This window comes from Heliangelus exortis, chromosome 1, assembly GCF_036169615.1.
Source record: "Heliangelus exortis chromosome 1, bHelExo1.hap1, whole genome shotgun sequence".
Classification (NCBI taxonomy): Eukaryota; Metazoa; Chordata; class Aves; order Apodiformes; family Trochilidae; genus Heliangelus; species Heliangelus exortis.
The window spans coordinates 113,869,461-113,897,340 of record NC_092422.1 but is presented as its reverse complement, the minus strand read 5'-3'; the positions used below and the strand labels follow the sequence as shown (position 1 = coordinate 113,897,340).

Genomic DNA, 27,880 nt, shown 5'->3' with positions numbered 1-27,880 from the left:
TGTGTGTTTATATATGTCTGTATATTTGTGTGCATGCACACTTGTGGATGTATGTATGTATGTATGTCTGTGCATATGAGAAACAGATGCACTGTAGGCAGATAAAGCAGATAAATATAGATTCAAATAGAAGCATAAGCCTATAAATATAGACACTATATAGAGTGAAAGCAGGCAGATCGGCACAGTTTCATTATTACTAGCATTCTGGATAATAAAAGAGTAGCTGACACTGAAATGACTGAGGGGATGACACTGTTGGCTCTCAGCAAATGTAGTAAAAAGGTAAGAAAAATTCCTTCCAATATAAACAGCAGTTATGACAGAAGATTTACTGCCTTTAATAATTTGTGTAGCTTCTTCTGGGGTTGAAGTCAGAGGATGGAAACACAGCATAACATTTGTAATTTTGCCTTTAAACAAAAAAATAAATAAATAAACCTAACCTACAGTCTGAGGAAGTGCAACCTCTGGTTTCTATTTTACAATAAGCCTCACACACTGTGTTTCTCAACTTCCTGCTTCTCCTTCAGGATCCTCTTTGCTTTCGGTCATACTGTCTCTCCAAACAGACTTGGGTGGCAGAGATTGGGAAAAAATTAAAGTTCATGGCAAAAATAGCTTTCAGAAATAACGTTGTGAGAGTGTGTATACATGGGTATAATAGACATCTCTTTGCAACTCTCTGTTGCCTCTTTTAAGTCGTGTTTCTCTCTGTTGTAATAATTTAGCTCGGCTAATCCATAGCTGTAAAATGCACAATTGAAGTAAAAAAGGTCTTATTTGAGGGGGGAGCATGGGGAGGTGGGCCTGAAAAGTAAATTTTTTTTTTATTTTGTACCATTTTGATGAGGGTGTTGAGATGAGTCAAGATTGCAAGAGAATTCCAGAAGACTGTCAATACTGTGTTTTCTTTTTATTTGTACAATACAGGTAGTATTGAGGTGTTTACAGCAAGAGGCTTGTAGATGAGAGTTTGGCATTCTCTTTCCAGCTTGGCCACTCGCTCAGAGTGAGATTTTGCACAAACTGCTCAAAGTCTATGTACTTATTTCCCTGTTAGTGAGTAGAATTTAGAATAATTATGTCAGAGGTAATTGAATAATACCTTGTTTTGTTAATAGCACTCAGTTTCATTGGAACTACTCATGGGGCAAGGTGTTCAATAAGAATATATCTCTTCTTATGAAGTGCTCTGACAGTCTTGAGGAAAAGTGAGGAAATAACAATAGAAAATATCATGCTGATGCTCTGTATTGTGTTACAAACAATTATTTTATTTTAAATTTAGTTAATTGTTTTAAAAATATGTCACTAGCTGATGAATATTGTCAAGTTTCTATACTCTGAGGAACTTCCAGCAAAGCAGAAGAAAGGTAAGCACCAGCATGTGTATATTCATACTCAGACCAACAGTAGTTCTTATGACAAAACGTAACCAAAGAAAATTAAAATGTCAAGTAGTGGAAGCCTCTGTAGTATTCAGCTCAGGTAATGCTATTTTCTTAAAATATCTAGTCTAAGCTTATTTTTCTCTGCATATAAAAAGAGAAAGGCAGCTCAGAACATCTGGGTTCTGCTCCTGAGCTTGTTACATTGTTTGGCACAAGCCATTTTGATACCTGAAAATAAGTTGTTCAAGGTCAATTTTGACACGTTTAAAAAAACACATTTAGGGTACTGAGAGAGCTGGTGGAAGTGCTCACCCGTCATTTTTTCATTATCTGTCAGCAGTCCTGGCTAGTTAGGGAAGTCCCAGTTGACTGGAAGTTAGCAAATGGGACACCCATCTACAAGAAGGGCCAGAGGGAGGAACCAGAGAACCACAGCCCTGTCAGTCTGACCGTGGTACCAGGGAAGGTTATGGAGGAGATCACTGTGAGTGACATCATGCAGCAGTTATAGGACAACAAGATGGTCAGGTCCAGTGGGCCTGGTTGTGCTGGATGAAGCTGATCTCCTTCTATGACAAGATGACCCAGTGAGTGGATGAGGGAAAGGCTGTGGCTGTTGTCTAGGGGGAGTTTAGTAAAGCCTTTAACACTGTTTCCCACAGCATTCTCTTGGAGAAAGTGGCTGCTCATGGCTTGGATGGGTGTGTGCTTCACTGGGTAAAAAGCTGGATGGATGGACGGATGGACCCAAAGAGTTGTGGTGAATGGAGTTAAATTCTGTTTGGGGTCGGTCACAAATGCTGCTCCCCAGGGCTCAGTGTTGGGGCCATTTCTCTTTGATGTCTTTGTCAATGATCTGGACATGAAATTTTGAACACACCCTCAGTAAGTTTGCAGATGACACCCTCTTTCAGCTTGAAACTTTTCTACAGCACCCTATTACTGCATGCCCTTGTAAAAAGTCCCTCCCAGCCTCTAGTCTGACGTGTATGTACGATAAGAAGCTATGGGGAGGTGTCTAACTGATTACAGGAGAAGCTGAAACTCTTGTTTTTCCTCGAGCTCATGGAAAAGTACTGTGAAACAGAACAGAAACAGAAGAACAGAGCAGAGCAGAGCAGGTTTTGTTCATGTGCTGCTCATGGTGACCATGACAGCAGTGGTCTCAGCTCTGGGTATAGCTTTCACCTGCCTCACAGGAATACCTTGACCTCAGCACTTAGGGGATAGTGCAAGCTACCTGTTCTCTTCTGAATATCCTGAGTTACTTGAACTCCCACTGGATGAAATCTGTGTAGTGTAAGAGGGGTATTTGAGAGGTATTAGGTGAATTCATATGATAAATTTACAGAAGTTAAAAAATTAACTGGCCTGTGCACTAAATTCTTCTGGGTACCTCCTAGTCTCTTCTGGCTGTGTAGCATGTAACAGCCACACTTGCTTCAAAATAAAGTCTTGCTTTCAGGCACCAAAACAGATACTAAGGTTGTTGGACAGGGATTATGCTGAGCACCCAGGAACTATAGAAATAGGATTTTTTCAAAATCTCATAGGAACTATCTGGATGGAAAGTTTTGCTGTCCCAGAAAGCATGAATTGTAAATTCTGTTTTATTTTTTTTTCTCCTTCCCTGCTTCTTTCTCTGTCTGATAAATTTATAATTCCTTATTGGATTAAATTAGAAAATTAAATTGTGTTTGCAGTAGGGAAAATACATTAAGAAATATATAAAAAAATATTTGCATGTATTGATTTCAGGCTAAATCAGATCATTGCAGCGGAGTTACAGTTTTGAAAACTGAGGTTTATTATGGAAACACTGACATAACCTCAATTCTTTTGGTTCTGGCAGACGTGGCAAAAATATCCAGAGACCTTTTTTTTGGACGGTTGAGTTCTTTGCTAGTCTCCTTGGACTTTGCTTTCTGACTCTTTGCCAATTTTACTGCCATTCATTTTGACTAAAACTGTCTTGGAAATATGTCAATCTGTAGGAACCACTGGGAAATGACACCATTACACATGTTTAATTGGTTGGTTGAGGGGTGGAGAAAGTTTAGTAATTCTGCTGTGTCATGGTCATTCCAAAATGGTGAAGTCCAAAAGGTTCACAAGACAGAGAATTTTGTAGGCGAAAAATAATGTGCCAAGAAAAGCGCATTTACTGTTAGTTACTTTCACTGCAAGGAAAATCATGTTGCAGGAGGTCTGCAAAAGGTTTATAGATTCTTTAACTAGCTAGGAGAGTTGGCAAGTATCTCTAACTTATTTATATTTTGCCTTTATTATTTTAATATTTTTTTCTTATTCATTTTGCCATTAAAAGCCCATGGCAACCTAGTACTCTGCTTATCTCCTCCTACAGTCATTAAAAAGACAGAAACCATATTGAGAAACATTAATGTTTACATGGAAAATCATTAAATCCTCCTGTAATGGCTTGTTTAAAACCTTAGTCTCTCCCTTATGATACACTCTTTACTGAGAAGTGACATTGGATTTCTGCAAATATAGAGCCACAGAATACTTGATACATGCAAACGGTATCTTCTATTAATGTGTTTCCCTAATTAAAAAAAAACAAACCAAAATAACCACCCAAAGAAACAAACAAACAAAAAAAGCCCATGCCCCAAACCATCTGTCTAGCATAGTGAAAAATAATACTACTTTGCAGGTATACTGTCTTATAGGGACAACGTGTGTCAGGGAAGTTAAAGAGTGCAGCATACAGTTACATACAGAAAGGCAGTTTGTTAGCATACAGAAAGGTTTCTTTACTGTTTTCTGATCTAAGGATGTATCCAAGATTCTCTTTGTAAAATATTTGGTAAGATCTCTTAGCTGCATGGTCTTTCAGAAACTTAATTATTTTCATCAGAGTAGAAAACTTTCTTGAAACATGAGTCTAAGCAGTATTGACTATATATGCTACGAGGCCATTTGTATTTGCAGTTGTTAATGATTTTTATTACAGCTAGTTTTATCTATTTTCCCCTTTCTCTTAAATCTCGGGATGCTCTTTTTTTTTCAGATTCCCTATGTGAAAAACAGCTGAACTTTTTATTTATTCAAGTTTTCATGAAATTACAGATTAGGTAATCATTAAGAATAGAGAAGTTACATAATGTGGTTTCCAAAATTTTTGAGTGATTGAAGGCAAGTTCTAATGTAAACTCCTGTCAGCTTCACTTGATAGTCCCTCAAGTACAAGACATATCAGAAATGAGCTCCCTAATTTGTCTCCCTGTATTTCTAGGGGATTTAGATCTCTGGCTGAACCTGATACACAGTCCACAGCCAGTTGCTTATAATCTAGCATGCAAACAAGCCCTTAAATATATGTGTACTCTGGATGGTGATAAAGCAAGCACAGCAATGTTGGAGCTGCTCTTACTGGTATCTGAGCTTGCTTTCCCTCAGCTGGTATTTTGGTAGTTTCTCTCTAAATCTCTTTCCTGTAAGATCTCATAACACCAACGCATTTAAAGACTCTAAAATGCATCCCATAAGATGAGGACATACTAAACTTCCAGACAAACTTGAAGTATATAAATGATGCTTTAAAATGTGTTCCTCTTCCCATGCAGTCTATTCAGAAGACTTCAGGTTTTCATTGTTTGATAAGCTGGTCCCAGGGTTCAGTCTTCCCGATTCCTTTCGTAGCCTCGCACCAAGTTTGGCTGTGAAACATTGTTTCTAGTGACAGCATGGCAAAGATGGAGATCTGGTGTTTTCTATGTCTCTTTTCTTCCTCGTCAATAAAGAAAATGTACCTTAGCACATTTTGAGTTGGCCCAATCTGTATTAATGAGTGCTTAATCTAGATGGAACACCTAAATCCATCTTTATGAATATCCTAATCTTTTACATTAAGGATTAGTTTAATTTAAAGCAAGTCAGACTGGCTAGGCTTCGCATGACTTCCCGTGTAAAACTTCCTTGGGGTAATATCAATGGAATTAGTTTTTTTGTAAAGAAAATGAATAAGCATGTGCAAAACAGTGAATTACTTAGGGTTTTTTGTTTGTTTTTCAAGCATCCTGAGAGAGATCCTGACTGCATGCTGGCTGGAAATATTATGGTTAATGTTAGTAGATGTGGATCCAAGGAAAAGAAAAAAACCCAACAGAATAGTCATAAACTTTGCATGTATGTGGAATCCCTTGAAACTAGGGTTTACCTTTCCTAGAAGACAGGTGGTTTTGTTTTCTTGATTTGCTGATTTAGGACCTCTAATAGTACTTGATGCCACACCTTTTAAAAAAAAAGCATGTTATCCATTACACAGAATTTGAAGACAGCAATATGTCTTCCAGTGAAGATAATGCTAAAGAAGTATTCAGAGCATTGGTTGTTGGGTTGGGTTTTTTTGTGCTGGTTTTGGTGTTTGGGTTTTTTTTTGTTATCAGCATACTCAGTTTCATTTCTGATATTATGCTACATGTCTGCTGTGGCTCGTAATAAACCACCTTTAGTCTCTGTGCTTTAGAAAGTATATTAATATGCTTTAGAATCATATTGACATTATTAGCAAAGTCTACAGCCCAATATGAATAAATAAATGGATTCCCAGGAGTCCAGTGTTGTGCCATCCTGGTGGTGTTTCCCCGCTTTGTAGAACCTAGTGCCAAGTGGAAGCTGGCAGAATTTGGAAACCTTGTCTCACTTTGGAGAAAAAGGATTCAGCAACGTGGTGGCCTTTCATCTGTGGGAACACCAGGATTTCACTTTACTGACTGTGATTCCCATTACAGAGCCAGGGGCCTGTCTGTGTCTAAATTGAGGACTCCAGGTGTGTGCTTATATACAAGAGAGAACAATAGGGATATTTTGGCAGCCCTAATGAGTGAGCAAAATAGGTTGTGTTTCTTGTTTCCAGCTTCTAGTTCCCTAATTCCCATGTCAGCCTACTACCTCCAAAATGCAGGGCATTGTATTGCACACTGTGAATAGTGCCCATCATTTCAGTGTTCTTACAATCCTCTAGGTCCTGAAGGAGTAAGTCAAAAGTTGATGCCTAGTATTACTAAAGAAAAATTAATCTTAGTAACCTTAATGACCCTCGTGGCTGAATATGAACTTCCTTCTTTATACATAGCATGAGAAGTGCCACAGTAGCACTAATATGTGTTTTTTCCATAATTTCTAATAGGATTTGGGCAGTGAGTGTGGGAGGAAACCCTTTTGCTTTTGGATGAAGGGGTTTGTGGGTTTTGTTAAACATCCGCTTTTCTAGTGAAGGGATTGAAAATTAAAAGATTAGGAAAAGCATGCTTGGTTCAGAAAGGCATAATTATGTTTCCAAATGCTTGGCTTCCCTCTTCCCATGGCACCCCTCCTCACGAATACCTTAAATCTGCTTCTCACCCCTCTGTGTTTCTTCGTGTGTGTCTCTCTCTCAGAGCTCTGAATTCATTATATGGAGTAGTATAAATCAATAGTAAATGCTACCCGCCCACTCTGCGCTCGGTTACGCAATATCACATACCCTGTACACAGAGACAAAAAGGGAAAAAGCACACACAGGCTTTACATTCAAAAGCTCTTGCATAATTTTGGCTTTCTACAGCCAAAAAGAAAAAAAAAAAAAAAAAAAAAAAAAAAGAAATAACAGATGGAGAGACTTGCAGTTTCATTTTTTTTCCCTTTTCTCAGACTGTACAGAGGGGAGTTAGTTTAACATCCATGGTCATTTTTACTTGCCCTGTGCTGCAGATAAGCAAAGCAGAGTTGCTTGTGCTTTAAAATAAGACCTTTTCTTTCCCAGCTTCCATGATGTGGTGCACTTTTCAGGTAATACGAGGAAAACTATTATGAAGTGTTTAAGGCTGAATTGGTTATTTGTTTAGTCATAATGGAAAAATGAAAAGAAAATCCCCACTTTAACTACTTGATACATCTTACAAAGCGAAAGAGGGACGGGGCGTGAGGGAGGTTGTATTAAATTTTCTGGCATGGTTTTGTGCTTTTTTTAAAATCTTTTTTTTTTTTTTTCTTTCTGAAGTGCAAAATATCTCAATGTAATATTTATGTAAAAAGCAAGTTATGTAACTCTTGCCTGCCTTTTGCTTTTTTTACCTCTCTGGACAGTACCGCTCTACAGTTTTTCCTCCCGACAGATTGTATTAAAACCTGAAAATCCTGATGAAAGGAAAGAACAACCGGGTGCCCACAGCACAGGCTCTAATTTTAAGCCTTTTTAAGGGCTTCATGCTGGAAGACAATGGATCTATTTAAGATCTCTTTTTGGCTGGGGGAATTCTTACTGAGTATTTTCTTGTCACAGGGCACTCTGGAACATCCCTGGCTTCTGCACAGTGTTTCTGTCTCCTCCTCTCTTCCCCCCACCACCTCCCCAGCTTTGGATGTATACAATGAAAGCTTTTTCCCTTTTCTCTCCTGACCTTAATGCCAGAGTTGGGTCTCCATATAACAGCAGCCAGTGCAGAGGCAAAGTGAAATTTTAGGTTTCACTGAACTTTATTTATTCATTTTTATTTTGTTTAAGTGATTGATGTCCACAGAAATCCAGAGAGTCTTTTGATTAGGATTGGTTGGGGTATTTTAATTGATTTCTGTCAAATGCAAGTGAAAAAATATATAACCCTCCTAAAAGAATAAAAAATCAGGGATTTAGGGAGAAAAGGATCAGTACTAAGAAAACTTCATAGTTTTCGATCACAGGAAGAAAAATAATTCTGTATTTATAGCAAACAATTTATTGCTGGTTGAATCCTCTGAGGATCTGACCTGTTTGTGGTTATGAGCATTGTGTCTGGGTTTGTTTTCTTTTGCCCTTTACAAACTGTTCTTGTCTGCATGCACATTCTTGGACAGATTCTTCCCTAGTGTAATGCTGCTAATTCTGTTGATATTATGTCAGGAGTCTATTAGGTCAATTATAGTTACAGGGCTCGATTCTCAGTTATTTTAAAGTGTTTTTCTGGCATTGAAAAGCCTGAAAATGATCCTGAGTGTGAATTATGCCCACTTAAGCCATAATGGAAAAAAATGGTTAAAGCTGACATCTTTCAACAGGGATCCCTGAGTCAAGTTTGAAATTAAATAAGGTTTTGTGAAAACAGGAAGTGGAATATTTTAAGCTCTATAAGTAATATATATATAAGTACATTTCAAAAAATTGCTGGGGAGTAGATATATATTCAAAAGCTGGATTCCTTGCCTGGTTCTGAAACCAGCCCTTGCTTTGGCTCTGGGCTATGAAAACTTCTTCTGCCTCCATTTCTGTCTCAGTAAAAAATCTCTTAGGGATTATAGTAGTAGATACTTGGTTTATTGTGCCCTACAGAAATATTCTAAAACTATTTTATTAATGTTTATAAAGTGGATTTAAATACACAGGGAGAGAGTGTTGAAATAACCTGGAGAGGTTAAAAAAAACATTGAAACTTCAGTCTGGCGTTGCCACAGAGATCAAATTGTGAGCACCAACCATATGTAAATGTGAGCTGGAAATCTGAAGATGGACCCTAGTTACCAGAGAACGAAATTCTGGAGTACTATCCTGTAGGAATTACAAGGCCTAGAAACCTATGTAGTTGTAAAATGGGGCTGAATCAGCGTATCAGTAACAGTTTATGACACAATGGCATGCAGTGGAGGAGAGAAATCTCCTGAAAATCCCTTATTCTGGTGTCCCTAATAGCTGTCAACACTTTATAAAATGCTTGGAAGATGTAGACTGTGTAGCTTCACAGAGAACATGATAAGTAATGATTGCAGTGTTTAGCCAAAAGAATAGTTGCACGTCTTTGAATGAAAATTGCTTTCTGCCCATCTCCTCACAGTTTTAGTCTATGAGGTTTTTTGTTTGCACTAATTAGAATGGAAGACACATTTGGAATAGGTGTTAAAAACCTGATCGCTTTTAGCAGCAAACTTCCCTCTTAAAGGCATTTGTGAGCTTCACACAGTTCCTGAGAAGCTGCTTTGCATGGCAGTAGCTTACTTGCAACTTCCTGAGTCTTCAGTCCTCAGTTTTGCTTTGTATGCTTGTGTGGAGTCATAACAAGGCCTTTCTTGGTGGTCAAACACACACGTAATTATTTTCTGAATATTTAAAAATTAAGCAAGAACAAAGACCCTGGAAGTACCTGCTTCTAAAAGTCTGGCTTTATATTTGCAGCTGAAAACCAACTCGTATTATCAAATTTTGTTTTCTGCAGATTGAAAATCTGATTTTCATTTATGGATGAGTGATTAGACTTGACCAGATGCTAGACATGCAACCTGTGAAACTTCTGTCTTCCTAAATCATAGGCAAAATAGGCAAAAGTGATGGTTTCAACAGTTTCTGAAATGAGATATTAATATTCAGTTTTAATGAATAAGACTTCATTTCATAACTTACGAAGATTCTGGCATTTTATTTTTAAACATAAGCTGTTTGAGTCCTGCCACTATAAAGATCTGTACTTCAGTTTTCTTAAATTCAGGCTTGTTATTTTAGAGACAAGGTTAAATATGAACCCTAAAGGCTTAAAAATAACAGTAAAAATGAAAAGAGTTCCACATTAATTTTTTTTAAAAATTTCATTATTTTTCTTCCCTGGCACATGCTTAGGGTTGGATATATCAGAAAAACAGCTAGCTAATAGGATTTTGCTGTATCCAGCAATATGCTGAATTAGCTACAATAGTCCTTTTTTTATCTAGTAATTATTCTGCAAGGTTTCCTCCCTCCCTCTCTCAGAACAGTGTTGTTTGCAACTCTGGTGCTTTGGTTGAAGTTTATGACAATTTTGTGACCCTCACTATCAGTGATTTATTGCTTGTGCCTTCAGTAGTTTCATGAGTATTTCTGACTTACAGAAGTCTGTAAAAAATTAAGCAAGAAGCATTATATTCAGAATAGTTGTAACAAAAGTATCAGGCCCAGCTGCACTAGATGTCCCTGCCCTCCTCCTTTTTGAAATCATTATCTTACACATTCACAGGAAACAAAGCAGAGGGTTCATTTCTCCCATCTGAAAATCCATGTATTCCAGTCTTTGCTGTTAAAACCTGAGTTATGCAGCTGGGCCATGACACCTGCAAGGGAAAGGTCACTGAAATCTACCAGTGCAGAGGAGTTGTTGAGATGGCTACAGTGCTCAGAGCAGGGCGAGCACCTGGGTATTCTTTGCCCTCTCTGCTGCATAGTGCTTAATATTTTCCTGCTGTAACTAAATGAAGTGGGCTCTGTTTGGATAGAGTGCCTACATCAGTGTGAGCAGTCTGCCATACCTGCTTTGAGGAAGAAACACATCCTCATTTGCTTGTGGGTTTGTTTCTTGATTATCTGGTCTCATCCCTGCCAGCTACTGAATGCTGGTGGCTAGGGTGGGAAGGATGGATAAGCTTCCTTCACCTTATTGATGCAGAGGTTTAAAACCAGCTTTTTAGAATGTGACCTCCATACCTGTAGTGAAAGAGAGCAGGAAACCAGGCTTGATAATCCAAAAGCATTCTTCAGGTAAAATCTGGTAAGAAAAGTAACTGTAAACAGTTCAGTTTCTGTGGAGACTCTATTTGGAGTATTATTTCATAATACTCTTCTTCGACTGAAGAAACCTCTCTGTCTCTTCTGTTTCTTTTTCTGAGATCCATCTAAATACACATCTCTGATTAAAAAGTGTTGGTTGCTGCTGAGGCTGGAAATGGTCTGTTCTGCTGTGAGGAAGGGAGGGGCAGACCTATAATGATTGTTCGAGCTGTCATGTTTCTGAGAATCAGCTGTTTTTTCTTTATACTACAAAGATTAAACAAAGAATGTTAAACATTTCCCAATTTAGCATTTATAATGGAAAGCGGCTGTAGGGCCGCAGCTCACTGCTGCAAGGGCAGACATTCATATTAGGAGTTACTTAGAAAGGGTTTTATTTTCTTTGAAGGCCTGCTCATTCCTCAGCTGCTGTGCTTTTCAGTCAGGTGAAGGCAGCTTTAAATTTTTACTTTTGTTTAAGTTGGAGCTAATTTCCTTCTGGAAATGAAAGTTAAAGCAGGGAAGCCATCTGCAAACCGAAGGAGGAGGCAGTGTATTTCTTTAACTTTTCAAATTACTCTGATTCTGTTTCATACCAATAGGCAAGTAAAAATCACCTTCCTGACCTCCTGTTTGTAATAACATATAGTGTTAATGGTCTAATGTCTTAGCTTCTGCTCTTCATCTAGGTTTCTAAAAGGTACCATTTTGGCTGTTTTTATTCTTCTTTATACTTGCATCCAGCTCAGAATCTTTGAAGTAAAAATTTTTAGTCTTGAGAGCAGCAGAACCACATTTTTGACCTACTGACAGCACAGCTTTTTCCGTAGCATTTCAATAGTGATTACGTGGAGGACTGTGGCTTTCTGTTCCACGTAGAAAAGGCAAAGAATGCTTAAGGGTAACTGGTAAATGGAAAAAAAATAGAAGAACTGGAGGAGGGAGAGGATGGCATTTTGATTTACTGGTGTTATGTATGCTTTTACTGTGGCTCTTTATCAGCATTTCTAATTTCTTAGCTAATCTTGGAGTCCGTAGTGCAAACAAATACATTGTTCAAGCTTTCTTAGTTGAAGCTGAGGAGAATTTCAGTTTTTTGCAAATACCTATTTTATTCCCTATCAGAGTGAAATATGTGTTAATACAGTTAGGTTTTTAACAGAACAGCTAAAAATGTCCTTTGCCTGCCTCTCCATTGGCTAGTTTTCAAAAATTCAGTAGTTCTTTGTCACCACATGGGGACAAGATCTAAACATCTTATATAATTAAAGCATTTTCAGAAAAAAAATATTTCTGCTTTCTTGTATAAATTGTAAGCACTATAAGAAATCAGATATCCATTTTCTGCCTTCTCCAGCCTGCCTGCAAGTAAGTTTTGTCTAAACAAAATAGTTTTGTACTGAGAGCTCACAAACATATGTGTATTAATTAGGTATCTACATGAGTACTTTTATTGCGCTCTGATAGCCACTTAAATATGTTTGTAAATGTTTGCCTACCTTTCAGTCTTCTAAGGGAAGCTTTTTACAATTTTTTTCTTTTTTTCATAAATCAAAGTTTGAGTTTAAAAAATATTTCAATCTTCTTGTAATTGCATTTCTTACAGAATGTTGGAATTTTTGGACTGTGCATCTGTTTAGGCACGTGGAGAAAGACGAGACTGAGATCATGTAAGTCATGAAACTGAGGGTGAATAATCCATACTTTGTTTTTTTACCATTTTTACAATTTATACCCAGATGCAAGTAATAAACCAAAAAGGAAAAAAAAAAAATCTAGTTAGCTTTTATTTTTAAAGTGATTAATGAAAAGCAAAGTTCAAATGAGGCCACAAATCCTGGTGGTGCACAATAGGTTGATTTATTTTGTAAATAGACCATGGATAATTAACCATAAAACAAAACTTTTTTTTTTTTTTTAAACTTGCATAATGACACTGGTTTCTTTTAGTTGCTGTGAGTTGCACAGAGGGATAATGACTTATTCACAACTGGTTGTGACTGGTTACAGCCAAGAAAGGAAAAATCCCAGAGCAGCTAGAGGAAAAAGACTGTTAAAGCCCTGCTCCACTTGCAGTTTTGTAATAAGGCATTTGCTAATGGCTACAGAATGGGCAAAGCCAACCCTGATGTGATAACAGCAAAAAAGTAGATCTGTATGTACTTTGGTGATCCTTGCCATGTTATCTCATGCTTTGGCTTAAAACCCATAAGAAAAAGACAGCCCCTGCAGCTGGTCTTGTAGTCCACAATCTTGTATTGACTATTAAATAGCATTAGTTTATGCTTTGTTACAACCTTCCGTGATGCCTGTATCTTACTACTCTGGAACTGGAGAAGAATCCTCTGGGTAGTCGAAATAATCTGAGTTGCTGCCAATTCCTCTTGGGAGCCAGAGAGTGATGGTAGTTTTTCAGATCCATGCTATGAGAAAACTGCCTGCCCGATGTCCCACAAATTTGTCTCTTCATATTCCACAGTCATCTGTGGAAGGGATCTCTGATGCCCAAGAAGGAGAAGGTCTAATTTGTTGTGAAAGTATATTCACTAGTAATTAAAACTACCAGCTGGGATTACAGCTCTGGAGACTGTAAATAAAATAGAGCATGAGATGTTCAGATGACAATATGGCCACTTTTGTGGTGGTTTGTATAAGTTGCCTGTACTCAGATTTGCTCATCTCATGCCAGCTTATTAGAGCCAAGAGAAGGTTTATATTGGTAACAATAAAGATACAAGAGGCTGGATTTGCCACACGGACCCTGTCTGTATGACCACCTTTGCTTATTCTCAGATGCCACTTTAATACTTCAAATGCCACTTAAAATACTTTTGTCCATTTATATAAGGTCTGCTGTTTTCATAGGGCTGGCTATTGGTGCAGCTGTGCTGAGGTTCACAGGCAGTGTGGTCCTAAGGTACTTGGAAAAAGACCCCCTCGTTCTTAGTGACAGCTTGGGGAGGTGGAGATAGTAGGTAAAAATGCTTAAAACCAGCCTGGTTTTACAATGTTGAATCAGTTTTATGGAAACAGTGTTACAGACTGATGTTTGTAAGGGTTCTCTGTTCTTAACTGAGTTGTCCACATGTGGTTTCTTGTGCAAATTTGGAGTATTTATTTGTTAGCGATGTACTGCAGAGACTGAGGAGAGGATAAATAGAACTTTAATGTCACACTGTCACCTGCTATCTGCATGAGATTAATGTAGATAACAGGCTATAAGGTTTGTATGGTTTCAGCCTAGATCCCAGTTGCATGACAGGGCCTTACATCAACACTTTAAACCCCTAACCAGGGAACAGCTGAGTTCCCACTGTGTTACTGACACTAGTAACTAGAACACATGCGCTGAAAATCTTTTTTTAGGCCAATGAGTCAAGTTAAAATAGCACTTAGTTTGAGCAAGAGGCTTCTGTTGTGGGTGGGAGTCCTGCTGGGGGCAATATTAGCATTGTACTTTCAAACAAGACACGACCCCAAGTGTAAGTTAACTCTCCAAGGCTCAATTCAGTCTTTGGCTTCTCTTCAGATCCTGTTGGATCTGAAGCTGTGGGGTCTTCCTTGAAACTGCTCTTTTTCAGCTTTTGCTTCTGAAAGTGTGGCAATGTATAGAATCTGCTGTGCACTGTTTAGAAGTTAGAACTTGATTTTATTGGCTAACTGAATCCTTGCATCTTGTGACAATCTTTTTCTGTGCTCTGCATCATGCCAGAGAGACAGGGGAGTGGTGTTGGCATATCTTTGTATGAATAGGTCTGTCATTAAATATTTGAAATAGAAACATCTGAAATAGATCTTGCCTGAGACAAACAATGGGGCAACTGGAGAAAGCCAGTTTTGTCCAAATTCGCTTTTAGGGGCTGGACTTATAAGCAAACAGAAAGAAGAAAGAGACCAGGTATTATTAAGCACAGGCTTAAAAACAAGAAACCCTTGGAGGCATGAAGGGAGTTGTGAAGGAAGTTGAGAGAGGGGAGGGATGCTTAGCAGAGGGAGGGTGTCTTTAGTTTCTTTGCTTGCTTTAACAACTAAGACCAGCTAAGGGAAAGCAAAACTGGTAGAAGAGGATTTTGAGTCCCTTACTTGCAAGAGGCACTGTGTTTAGGAAAGGGAAACTATTCACCGAACGTGGATTTCAACTGAAGGATGATTCCCTGCCAGTGCTGAGGATGCTGAGGCATGAGAGTGCATTTGGATATTTCCTGTTTTCTCTGATCTCTAAATCTGTATTTTTATTTTGTGAAGAGTGAGGGAATCAATAGTATCCTCAGTCAGCTACGCTCTGAACTCTTGCTGCTAGGAGGGGGTTACAGACAGCAGTAGCTGAAGTCACACGCAAGATGAAGGAGAATGTTCAACTCCTTTCAAATTGTGGAAGGTGTCAGCACATGGCCCAGTAGGAAGAACAGAAATTCAGCAGTCTGTTTGGTGTGCAACAGGAAAAGCTCTGTGAGAGGTAACGGTAGTTCAGGCTTTTGAAAACCCCTTTGTAGTTCTCTCATGTGGTAATAACATATTTGTAAAGGATATGCAATCCAAACTCTCTTTTTTTTTTAGCCACCCTATTTCTTCCCAAGTAACTCTTCCCAGATCCAATAACTTAAAAGAAACAACCCATAGGTGATGAAGTCACAACAGTTCTCCCCATGACTTTCCCTTTTTCTGCTTTGCAAAGTGGGGTATCCCATATTGTATTATGTAGGTTCAAGTGTGGGGGACTAGTCAGTACAATTGTTTAAATCTTCGGACTTCTGCTCTAAGCCCTGTGTCCAGAAATTCACTTTATAAGATAGAAAAATTACATGTATCTCATTGAGATTTGTTCCATGTGTACAAAAAACTCTTCACCAAATGGCATGGCAAACAAGCACTTCTCATAAGCATCTGTATGCTGACGTAGCCAGGGGTTGCTACTGGGAATAATGTTCATTCACTGTTAAAGGCCTTGCTGTAGTTCAGCTCTCTTTTGGGTCTTCCTAAGTGAGTACTTTCATACATTTATGCTCTTGCTGCTACCTGATCTGGTTGAAATCCCTGAATTCTTTCAATTTTACTGCATGATTTTTCTCACAGCTTCAGCCAAGCTTCACATGGCTTCATGGTATTTTGCTTTTTATTCATTTGGAAATGTTTGAGCGGTGATTGAGAACCTTCTTAATGGCTGGAGCAAATGGTGAGAGAAAAAGAAATTCTGAGATGTTGAGCATTTTATTAATCTCAACTGCTTTTGCATTTCTCCACCAGTTAAGCTTAAGGTTACAAGGACAGAGGAGAAACAACAACCAGCACTTCTCCTCACTCCAGATTCTTCTGTAGGACTCTCTCTGACTTTCAGGCTGCTGCTGTATCCTGCTCAGAACTCTGCTCAGGGTTGAATTCTTCCTCAAATGGCAATAGTAATTAAGGGTGCTTGACCCAACAAGGTGTGTGTTATCTGGAACATAGATGATTGTCTGAAAAAGCCTCTTACCTTTCATATGTTGGTGAGCTTCCCTGGTTCTTGGAAAAGAGCAACATACCAGCTGGATTATTAATAATAATCAGATCATCACTGATATATTGATAGCATTGCAGAGGTATTACAGGCTTCTGTTACTCACTAAAGAGTACTGAAGGCAAGGACTAGAAGCACTTTAAAAATTACATAGTGGTATTATCTTCTTTTAGAAATACTGGTTTCTTTAAAACAAAAAGAATGCAAACAAAAAACATAAGAAGAAACCCAACACCAAAAAACCAAACCACAACTCCTATTTATTTTCATTATTCATATTTTCAGATAAAGATTTGTGGCATTTGTGGAACAGAAATGCATTTGCTTCAAACTTTTCTTTCAAAAATGTATTCTATGTTCTAATATAAAATTTAAATGAAAACTGAAAGTAACAATCAAAACAAAATTATTTTGTCAAAACAAAACACTCATTTGATTGAAATGATTTTTTAATTTTTGTTTCATGGGCAACTTTGCAATGCAGTGTTTAATTCAACTGTGAAATTAAAGCAAATATCAGTGTCTGCAGCTACCCTGTAAAGCAGGAATGTTGGACTGTATTTGGGCTCTTCTAGGTGTTGCTTAGGGGGGAGTACTTAGTAAAAAAATCTACTAAATCTACTTTTAAAGAAACTATTACATTTTCATATTAAATAAAAATTTAAAATGTGTGAGGACCCTTAAACGATGCTGAAATCTTCTTGTATTGGTGTTATAATGGAACTTTCTATCTCTGGAGCAGTGAGTCAGAATCTGTCTCTGCAGCTATATGTGTGTCTCCCTTGGACATATATTCTGTGCTTCTGCTCAAGAAATCAGGAAGCTTTTGATACTATTTCAGCTCTCCTGGCTTTCTCCATGGGCTGGTCATGGTCCAAACCTTTCAAATTGTGGATACCTACCCTGGTCCAATTGTCTTCAAGGTCAGCAAACAGCTGAATGTAACAATAGTGTAAGTTTAAAGGTATTAGTGTATTCACTTCACTTTGTTGCTTGGAATTGACTTAAAAGGGACCTTGCCTTAGTAGACTACTTTCTGGTTCTTGCTTTGAGTCTTGTCCTGTGTAACACCCAAAACATTCTCTCTCCTTCTTCCTAATGTATTGTATGTTTTTTCCTCTCCATTCTCATGTGGGATCCATATACTTAGACAGTAAAGTTCTTCTGGCAGCAGTCTTGTCCAGGGCCATGCTATGCTATATGCCTTGGAGTCATATTAATTCGGATTTTCTTTTTGACTAAATTAGAATTCTTCAGGATAGGCCTAAATCTGTCTCAGTGGAAGCATGAGAGTAAAAGGAAAAGATATATTCAAGGGAGGTATTTTGAACAAGTAAGGCAAGGGTGAATATTAAAAGCAAAAAACATAGTGAAGGATTTTGCTGTTGCTGGAAAATGTAAAGCACCTGACCTTGTCTCGGCAGTGTAATGATCCTTATTTTTTTGTAAAGGGACTGAGAATCTAACCCACTCATGTGATACCTTGCTTATCCAGTTCTGGCTTCCTTAAATTTGGCTAGATACAGCATCACATTCCTTAAGAATGTCAGCATTGCAGCTTTTGTAAGTTAGGAACAGAGCAGTCAGCATCTGATAACCCATTCAGGGGAAATTGTGGCTTTGCAAACTTTGGAGTTCTCAGTCTGATAGGAAGTAAACACATGATGACACAGTAAAACACACTGAAAACCTTTTTGATTTGTTAGCACACCTAGGACTTTGTTTCTATTTTTCAAACTTGGAAAGGGGTACTTAGGGATAAAGAAAAACTGCTTTAAATAAATACATATTTGGACAATACTGTAGTACTCAGTATGTCTCAGTTACAAGCATGCAACGACATGCAGGAAGATACACTTTGTCCAACAAATGTCTCCTGTATTCATCAGAATTTTTTCGTGTGACTAAGCATGTAACATGCTATATCAGGATAAATTGAATTTAGTCTTCAGAAGGCTGATTTAATCTGAAGAATATATTTTGCACTAATCTTGGACATGAAAAGCTGGACTATTGATGTGTTTAGACCTTAAAAAATATAAAAATAGAAGCTCCCCCACCTCAGAATTCTATAAATAAATAAATAAAATTGTTTATGCTGTGAACACATGATATTTCTTGCAAGTTGGTGGAGCAGCACGCATCAAAAAGATAATAATATAAGCAGTAAAACATCCCAAGCAAACAGAAAGCATCTGTACCTCTTGCCTAGGTGGCTAATATTGGGTAGTTGTTTTCAGTTTACCATGCCATTAATGCTTTGCAAATGTATATGTGCATGCTGAGGGTTGGCCAGGAGTTGAACTGTCTTTATAAGGGTTATGTTGAATTGCTGGATTGTGTCTGAATGCCTACAGACATGTAAGGGGACAGGAAAAGTACTCAAAAAACTATTAGACCATGCAGGATCTGGTCTACCAGCTCTAGTCACAGGAGAATGTAATGTGCTATAAGCAGGATGTAAAGAAGCATTTATAAACATATTTGGAGAAATCCTGGGATATAACTGAAGTGTTTGTTAGCTGGTGTCTCAGGATTGATAGCCCATGTCCCTCTTCTTGTGCTGCTGCCTTTAATAAGGAACATAAATAATAAATAAAACTGGGAGATACAGTTTAACTGGAAAGATTTGTATTGCTAAAAACATAGCAAATGTAAAGAGAAAGCTATTCTGCTTCCCCTTCTCATTTAGTACCTGTTATTTCCCTCATCATGTGTAACAGTCATATGTTGACACATCTCTTCATTTCTACCTGATGCTCACTTGCCACTCTGTCTTCAGAAAGGCTAAGCCATTTCTGCAGGAAATGCAGAATATAGCACTGCTATATAATCATGAGTATTCAGGGGTGTAGACAGAAGGTATGAGTGCGTGGTTTTTGAAGGAACTGCATTTCTCTCTAAATAACATTTCTCGTAGAAAAAAGATAAAGTTTCCTTGAAACATGTAACAAACCTGGCCTAATTCTCCCCTTGGCTTTAGCAGGCTGGGGATCAAGTCCATACTGGAAATTCATACTGCTGGATCCAGTTGGAACCCATGACTGTCACTGAAGCTATTGCAGCCTGTGCCACCCAGAATTGACACAGGCAGTACAGCTGCTCTGACTGACAGTTCAGAAATCAGAAAAGTTTTTATGTTACCTTGGTATTAAGCAATACTTGAAGAAATCCTCTCTTGGAGTATGAGTTTTGGGAACCCTGAGATTTCCTTATCTGCTTATTTATCTTTCATTACCATCTCTACAGGTAAATAGGGCGTTGTCCTGGAAAATCGAGATTTGAAGCATTAATCTGAGAGGGTTCCTGATAGGAGAATATTGACAACATATGTAATTAGAGACCTCCTAAGAAGGCAAACACCCTTGTGAGAGTCAAAAGTCTTCAGTTCAAGAAGTCAAAGAGACTTCCCCAGAAGTTAATTTTGCATCACTACATTATGGGTTGTAGCACTTGCAAAAGTATTCTCTTTCCTAGGTCCCAGCAGTCTGATGCCACCCAAGATCTTACTGCACGGAGCATTACTTCCAGTGGTAGTTCTTGGGGCAAGAAAGACAAGTCTATCCCACCTTGGCTCCCTCAAAACCATTAACGGCACCCATTCATGTCAGGATGACATAGAATTGGCTCATCCTGTCTCTGATGTGCATTCTGGATCTCCTTTTCAGATGCAACTGTTTAATAGTGCTGCACCATGAGCTTCAGAAGTTGCTGATTTCTGTCTCAGGGATGACAAATTTCACAGTATATACTTAAACTCCTGCTTCTATGGCTGTTCGTAAAGCATCTGCATTTACAGTTTTCTAATATTCAGTGAGAAATCCACTTGGGAATGGGGGCATTTGGTAAGGAGCTAGTTGCAGAAGTCATTTGTTTATTATATTGTACAAGAGTTTAGGATTTTTATGATTCAAAGTTCTGATCTAAATGTGAGTGAAGTGCGTTTGTGGAACATCTTGATATGATAGTGCTATTACATGGGGCATTTAAGGGATCCTGAAAGATGAAACAATGGGAAGCTGCTTTATGTCATGACATAATAAGACAAAATAAGGTCATGTAAAAAGTCTCGGTTGCAACTCTCACAACAGAGCTGAATTAATTTTTTGCAACAAATAATTTAGTTGCCAAAGACAGATTTTCTTGTCCCATCAAATATCCACAAGTTGATCAGTCTCTTTGATTCAGAAATTGTTGGAATTTATTTGATTACTACCTTCAAAACTTACATTCTATGGACTCTCTGTAAACGAAGGTGAAAGAGGTGGCTGTGGTTTTAATACTATTTGTAGAAGCCTATTCTGTAATTTTCCTCTCTGGCATAATCTATAAGTTGCAATACATTATGCCAGGCTTTTAGGAGTCTATAGTTTTGATGAAAGAGGGTAACAAAAAGTCTTCATACAAGAAAAGTTAATGTTCACACAGCGAGAGTTAATGTTTAATAGAGAGGAGGCTTCACACACATCCATGAATCCTCGTAAATCCTTCACATTACATTTATTTTATTAACCGTAGGGCTGAAATGATAAAAGCATGAGGAACAAAAAAGGATAAACTGATACCCTGGTGCTTCATGGGCAAAGTGGAGAGCGGGATGTGATTATTTCACAAGTGCCCTGATTCAGAAGTTCATCGTGGAGCTAGACACTTGTGCTCACTGCACACAAGGGCAGAAAAATATTAGAAGTGCTGGTAGCACTGCTTTCACAAAGGGTGTGTGGCACTCCCTTTCCAGCCACCAGGGAGTGAAGGAAAGACAGCCGCAGACATCTGTTACAGTGTTTGCTTACCTACCTCTGTTCCTGGAGGTTTTGAAGTAGGGTTTGAAAAGCTCATGTGACAGTCATTGGGTTTGACTGTACTTTGCAACCTCCTGACCTTTCAAGAGCCAGAATTTGGACCTCTGTAGTTTAACCAACGATACCCACAGCACACTCAAGTGAAAGGGCTGGGAACAAAACTTAGTTGCTGATTCCCTGCCTATTATTTCGGACGTATCTGATTTTCAATCTGTTTGCTGCATACCCTTGCGTGCATATTCCTTGGCACAAGTGCCCTTGCCATTATGGGGCAGATCCCATAGATTTTCTGCGTCATTAGTAAAAAGAGCCAGTCATTAAAAAAGAAAAAAAAAAGCTTATTTGCCTGAGCCGTTAAGATTTTTTCTCACAGTTCTGCCTGTGGCGCCTGTCACTAGCAGTCAAATAAGGACAATTTTACCATTCTCTCCTGCTGCTCTAATTTTTTTTTTCAGTGCCAGTACATGTATTTGTTATTCTTTATAACTCCCTTTGAAGTTGGGAATCCAAGGGGAATCTAAAACCAACCAGATGTTTCTGCTGCTGGAGACACAGAAGACAGCAAGGCTTAAGTTTAACTGAAACTTAGTTCTCTACAAAGCCCATTACAGCGAGAATTCTTTCTCGGATAGTTTTATTTATTATTTATATTTGCACTTGCCGTCCTGGGTAGGTGATAACCCAAGTCTTTTTGCCTGGGAGGAAAATGGGTGATTTATCCAAGTAAATAGTGTATCAGCAGCTGCCTGCGTTGATTTCCCTTCTGGGGTTTCAGTTCCATTACACTGCATATTTCCCACCCACACTCTTTATACAGCATTTCATGTTGAAGGAAATCATTCCCATCTCTGTAACTTCAGAGGACAGACATGTGGAACCAGAGGGAGGGCAGTGCAACTCGTGCATGCGTGGGGAGGGGTGACGTACTTGAGAAGGTACTGGCCAGAAAGCAGGACAAGTTTTTTAACTCCTTCTCCTGTCACAGATGGGAGAAGATGGAAGAGGAGAAAGGAGTAGAAGCTAGAATAGGAGACTGGCTATGGAAAGGAATGTGCTGACCTCCTGGAAGTGAGGCAGGAGTCTCTCAGGTGGGAAAGGACAGAAAGAAATGCTGGTAGTATTAATTTCTGAGTTCAAGTTAGATGCTTTTGAAAATGCAAGACAAGAAAAAAGAAAAGAAAAAAAAGTTTTAAAGTAGTGTATGAAATGAAATATGTTCCTGTGGGGTGTATGTGTCTAAACTCCGCAGTGGGGGATCCTGCTGTCCTGCTTCTGCAGTCATGGCCACAACAGAAAAAAGCATAGAGTGAGACCCATGGACATCTGAATAGGAAAGCAGCAGCAACAGAGCAAGGCTGTGCTTTCTCTTTACCTTAGGCATGGCTTAAACTGAAGTTTGGATCCACTTCCAGGTTTTAAACACCCCAGATTTCTGGAGTGCTTGTTGCCAAGTTATCTCATCTAAGTATATGGGCCTGTCTGTCCCCGTGCCTGTCTGTCACACCCATACATAACGGTTGAGCATGCCGATTGCTTTCAGCCAAGTCCAAGAGAACTGAAAAGATAATTTGTTTTCTACAAAGCAGGTGTCTAAGGACAGGAGAAAAACTCAAATTAGTGCCCCTGCTGAGGGAAAGACAAGCAGAACTTATCAGCTAAGCATGTTTGGCGGAGGACAGCTGGCTGACCAACACAGGCTTTGCTCCAGAAGAGCCACAGCACATGGCGTTTTTTGCTCACCAAGAATTTAATCTTTCTTAAGGGAGAGGAGACCTGCGATAATTGTACTTATATTCTTTAGCTGTTAACAGGTCTGTAGGAAGACAGACTTTATCAGTATTTGTTGCGTGTCTGAGCTGTTCTGTTTTCTCTGAAGTCCATCCCCCTTTCTTGTTGGTAAGTCAAGGTACATCTCCAACTGATAGTATTTTCCCTTTCCTCTCTGCTGTGGGCTTAAGGCAGCTTTTTTATTATTTTTCTGGGTATGGATTCACTTGAGTTTTTCACACCAAATCTCACTGCTTCTCAACTCTCGATGTCACAGCCACCATAATTGAGAAATAGTATCAGGCTCTGCCTAAGTTACTCTTTAATTGGCCAGATGGATTGCTAACGCCTTCACTGAGGCACTATCCTCCATCATTAGCTGTTGGAATTACCTCCTAATATTTCTAGGCCCTACGTACCATCCTAATTTGTTTTTAAACAGGAAAATCAAAACCTTGGTAATTATATAGAGACTCATAATAAACATGAGGTAAAAATGCATGCACTGTATCAAGCTCATTTCACAACAGCAAAAGGGAGTAGAGAAAATAATTTGCCAGTGCCTACATGTACTTAAAGCTGCTTTTCTGATTTTAAAATATAAAAAGAAATCAGGTGCTAGCAGCACTGGGTGATTTGAGATGTTCTGTGAGGTTTTGAGGAACGATAAAAAGAAAAGTTATCACGTGTTTTTAGTTTTAAGTTTTTAGGACATGAATGTTCCAGCTTTATATTAAAAGGAAATAGGTTAAAATCAGAGAGTTTTGGACCTAAATATCTTCTCTTCTTTATTTTTTGTCAAGGCAGATGGTATGAAAAGCATTTATATTGGTCTCTCTACTGATGGAGCTTAACTTAATAATCCAGGACTTGGAACTGGTTTCTTCGATAAAAACACTTTCTGAGCGATTTTTCCATTCAAAGCACAAGGAAAAGTTTTTTAATTGACAACATCGGAAATTAGTATCCATCCAGGACTACATTTCTTTGTACCTTATTACACAGAACAAAAGACTAATACATACTTACTCCAAGCGTGAGAGTTTTCAATCATTTTTTTTCAAAATTAAACCAAAGCCGAACTGAAATGGCTTGCCACAGGACTGTGAGAGTGAAAACAGCGGGAAAGTCCCAGTTCCATGTCAGTTATTACTTTGTCCTAGTTTAAGCACTTGACTCTCTTCTGGTGATTGCTCCATTTTCTTGTTTTTTATAGTGTGCTAGATACTTCGAAATTTGCAGACTTAACATAGTCTTTGAAATGAGGAAATCTCAACTTTGAGAATGCCAAATTAAACTCTGATTCTGAGTTCCTCTTAATTGTGAGCAACTTCACATACAGAAAAAGCAGCAGTCCGGTGTGGTTCCCCTTCGTTCAGCTTCATTCTGAACTTCATCTCACAACCCAACTGTAATGGGGCAAACTGAAAGACCAAAGCCAACATATGAGAAGATTAACATACTTTGCATCTAAAATTTACAGTTCAAGTCTTTGTGCACCCCACTTGCATTCTTATATTTATGTACGTGTGTGTTCTTAAAACATGGCATTTGAAATATATGCAGGAAACTACCTCTATCTGACAAGATTAAAACTTGTAAACATTTCTCTGTGCATGTTCTGACAGAATGGTATGGGGGAGGAGGGTGGGGTTGTAGATTCAGAAAATATTTTTATCCTTTCATACACAATCTATAGTCCATTTTAGACTCAGTTCTGGTTAAACAAAGATATTCAGATGTGCAGTGGAAATTAGCAAGTAAAGAGACAGGTTCTTTAGTATTGTGACAACAGCACTCCAAAGCAGTCTGATCAAATACAACAGGACACATCCTAGCTTCTTGGGTCAGTTTTTGGTTTTTTTTTTTGGGGGGGGGGGTTATTTTGTTTTTTTGAGTTGTTGTGGTTTGTTCTGTTATTTTCTGCAGCTACTACATTGTGGCTTTAAAGGTTACTTCATGTGTCATTCACAGTTGTCTTCTTCCATACAGGAGCAATGCAGGGAAGAGTTAGCAGTGAAAAGGGCTGGTTCTGCAAACAGCAGGTGCAAGGACATGGCTCACCTATTCTCTGTAACATACTGTCTTTTATAGTCTAACAAGAATCTCTCTTTTATATCTTGCAGTCTTGGGTATTAGAGAATATAGGCAATGAGTCCAAACCATCAGGGAGCCAGAGGGTAGATTGCACATCTGACTGTGAGAGTCATCATCAGGCCAAGTACTCCATCAGACCAGTTGGAAAAGCATCTTGTTACTCAGAGGTAGGGCTGGATTTATATTCTGCCCAGCATGCTCATTTAGAGCAGGAGGATTAGGTAGCCCATAATATAGCTGTTGGTACTCCTGAGCACGGAGGGGTTACAAGTCCTTTCTGCTGTGTTCAGGGTAGCTGATGGATGAGCAGGGTAAGGGACTTGGACGCAGCCCCAAACTGCTGAGTTCTTCCAGTGAGGTAGCACAGATCTCCGTGGAGCACGTTCTCCACTGATTCGCATGCATTTGTGTTTTGTTGGTCTTGGAAAACATCGTGCCTCCTGTGATCACTTTCTCAAACAGTGTTCCTGCTTCCCTCATGATTTAACAGCTGCCTTGCAGTTGTGGTTCTTAGATCTACCTTTCTTAGATCTCCAGTTTGCCCCATGGCCTCTTTCATCTTCCTTTCCCAGGGCCCGGGACAGATTCTGAGCTTCCTGCTATCCTGCTCCTGCTTTGTATCTGCCCTCAGACTGCGGGTGCTGGTGTTCTGACAGTTTACCCAAATCCTTCTTTGCTCAGAGGAAATAATAACTCTCATTCAGCTGCTTTCTTAGCATTTATTGTGACATCCGAAGACAAATGCAAACTCATCTCTAGAATCATTATTCTCTTTGAAGAACAACGGATTGTCAGGGGAGACATTTTTTTTGTGTGGATTCACTTAGAAGTTCTGTCCCCCAGTGTGGTTCTCCAGCTGCCCCTGTCATATCCTCCGTTGTTGTTTATCCAACTTTTAATAATTTCCTTTTCATGCTAGAAAGGGCCACATAATTTTCTCTCTGTGTGTGCATGTATTTGTATCTATTTCATGTTTTTTCATTTATTTCAGTTCATAACATACAAAATATATATGAAAAGGCATCCATTGCACAGAATACATGTATTATTTATCTGTTTTATATATATTTTGGCCTACATTTCATTGAATGCCTAGGGATTTTGTGCACCTCCATTTAAAATACTTTATTATAGTCTTTAAGGTATCTCTTAATCACCTCACATCATGACTAATTATTAGAAGAAACCTACAGATATATGAATAGGTAGGCTACACCTACTTCTGTGAACAAAATGGACAGGAAACTTGTTGGGACTACTGAAAAAGATAGAGACTATGGATATTGTTCTAACTAATCAAAAGAAAAGATATCACTTAACATATTACCAACAGCATTGCTTCCCACACGTGGGCATCAGCTGTTTATGTTTTTGAATCACCAAATATACTTTGAGATGCCAGTGTAATACTTAAGTGGCTTTGGTTAAATTCTTTTGATTTTGACTCATTTCCATTTCAGATGGGAGATCAGGCCTGGCACAGAACCAGCCCAAGGTAGTGTTGAAACTGTGTAGCTTCATCTGCTCTATTAACATAAGCTTTCACCTAGAAGTGTTAAGATGAGATCTGCACAAGACTTGCCTCTACAGCAGTGTGCACAAATATGAGGGTGGAAACTTGCTTAGAGAAATTGTCATTCAAGTTCTCTGGATAAAGTAGAAATGTTGTTTATTCTCCTCTGAATAACAATCACACCTTTACCTGTAGCAAAAGAAACACAAGGAAGCAGGAGAGAGAGAATTGTGACTTTGGGTTTGACAGTCTTCAGTGTAATAAATGTCTAAGCATTGGCTAGCAGTCTAAAAAAAAAAATAACTTGCAGGTAATCAGGTACAACATCACTGATTGGACAGGGATAGAGGAAAAACAATCAGTTGAGAATGTTAGAAAGTGCAGCCCTTGTCCTACTGGAGTCAGTGAGATTTTCATTGTCATCTTTTTTCAGTTCTGTGTCCCTAAAATAAAAGCTTACAGTATGCATTTGACAAAAAAAAAAAAAAAAAAAAAAAAAAAGAAGAACAGTGAAGTTGTCAGGGTACTAACCTGAAACACAGTAGACCAGAGCTGTTTCCTGTGCTTTGTCAGTACTCTCCCCAAGGACCCTGGGGAAGCATCCTACTCATCCTCCTGTGGGCTATGGAGCTGGAAGCACTGAAGGTTTAGAGGAGCTGGTGGTAAGGAGAGCTGGAGGCACTGAAGGTCTGGAAGAGCTCAGGCATGATGTTAACCTCCCAGGGAGGTTAGGTAGATACCAAAGTACAATGTGGTGAATGATAACTGAACTGAAGGTATAAAGTGTGGATCTGTGATGAAATGTTTCCTCATACTGGGATCTGTTGTATGTGCACCAGATATTTGCCAGATATTATACCTGTGAGCTGCTGCACAGATTTTCTTTCTATGTTTCATTTAAATTTTACACTAAGGTGTTTGTAGTGATGTTTCTTTCCTGCATTTGAACAAGTGTAATCTATAAATTCTCTTTACAAAATCTGGGTTTTATGGGCATGAGGGACGTCCATCTATGTTGCATAAACATAGGTTCCTTTTGGTTTCTTTTTCCTCCTCTTCCCATGTTTATGATGGACAAAGATCTTATTAAAACAAGTACAGTTATGGAGATTTTAGCCTCAATCTGCACAAGATTTGTTTAACCTTTTCTCACATCGTAACATATTTAACTGCTGCTTTAAAGGCAAAGAGGAATTCTGTGGCTGGGAGCACAGGAATATGAAAGGTGTAGCAGCCTTCCTGTGAGAGGAATACAGTAATGTTCACTGACAGAGGAACTGTGAGGAGCAATTATCCCAAGCTGTGTCTTTCAGACAATGCCGTCAG

The 27,880-nt window shown here is 38.7% G+C and overlaps 1 protein-coding gene across 50 annotated transcripts in view; it reads left to right on the top strand.

The window, feature by feature from the left end:
- The window catches only part of ZBTB20 (zinc finger and BTB domain containing 20), a 505,805-nt gene that overhangs the window by 233,701 nt on the left and 244,224 nt on the right, over window positions 1-27,880 (top strand). For 38 of the 50 annotated variants that reach the window (XR_011729104.1, XR_011729105.1, XM_071759958.1 and 35 more), the window contains one exon: window positions 12,488-12,551. The exons of the other annotated variants lie outside the window; for them this stretch is intronic. The gene's annotated coding sequence lies outside the window, so the exon portion shown is untranslated. The remainder of the gene's footprint in view (window positions 1-12,487; window positions 12,552-27,880) is intronic. 50 annotated transcript variants of the gene reach the window in all.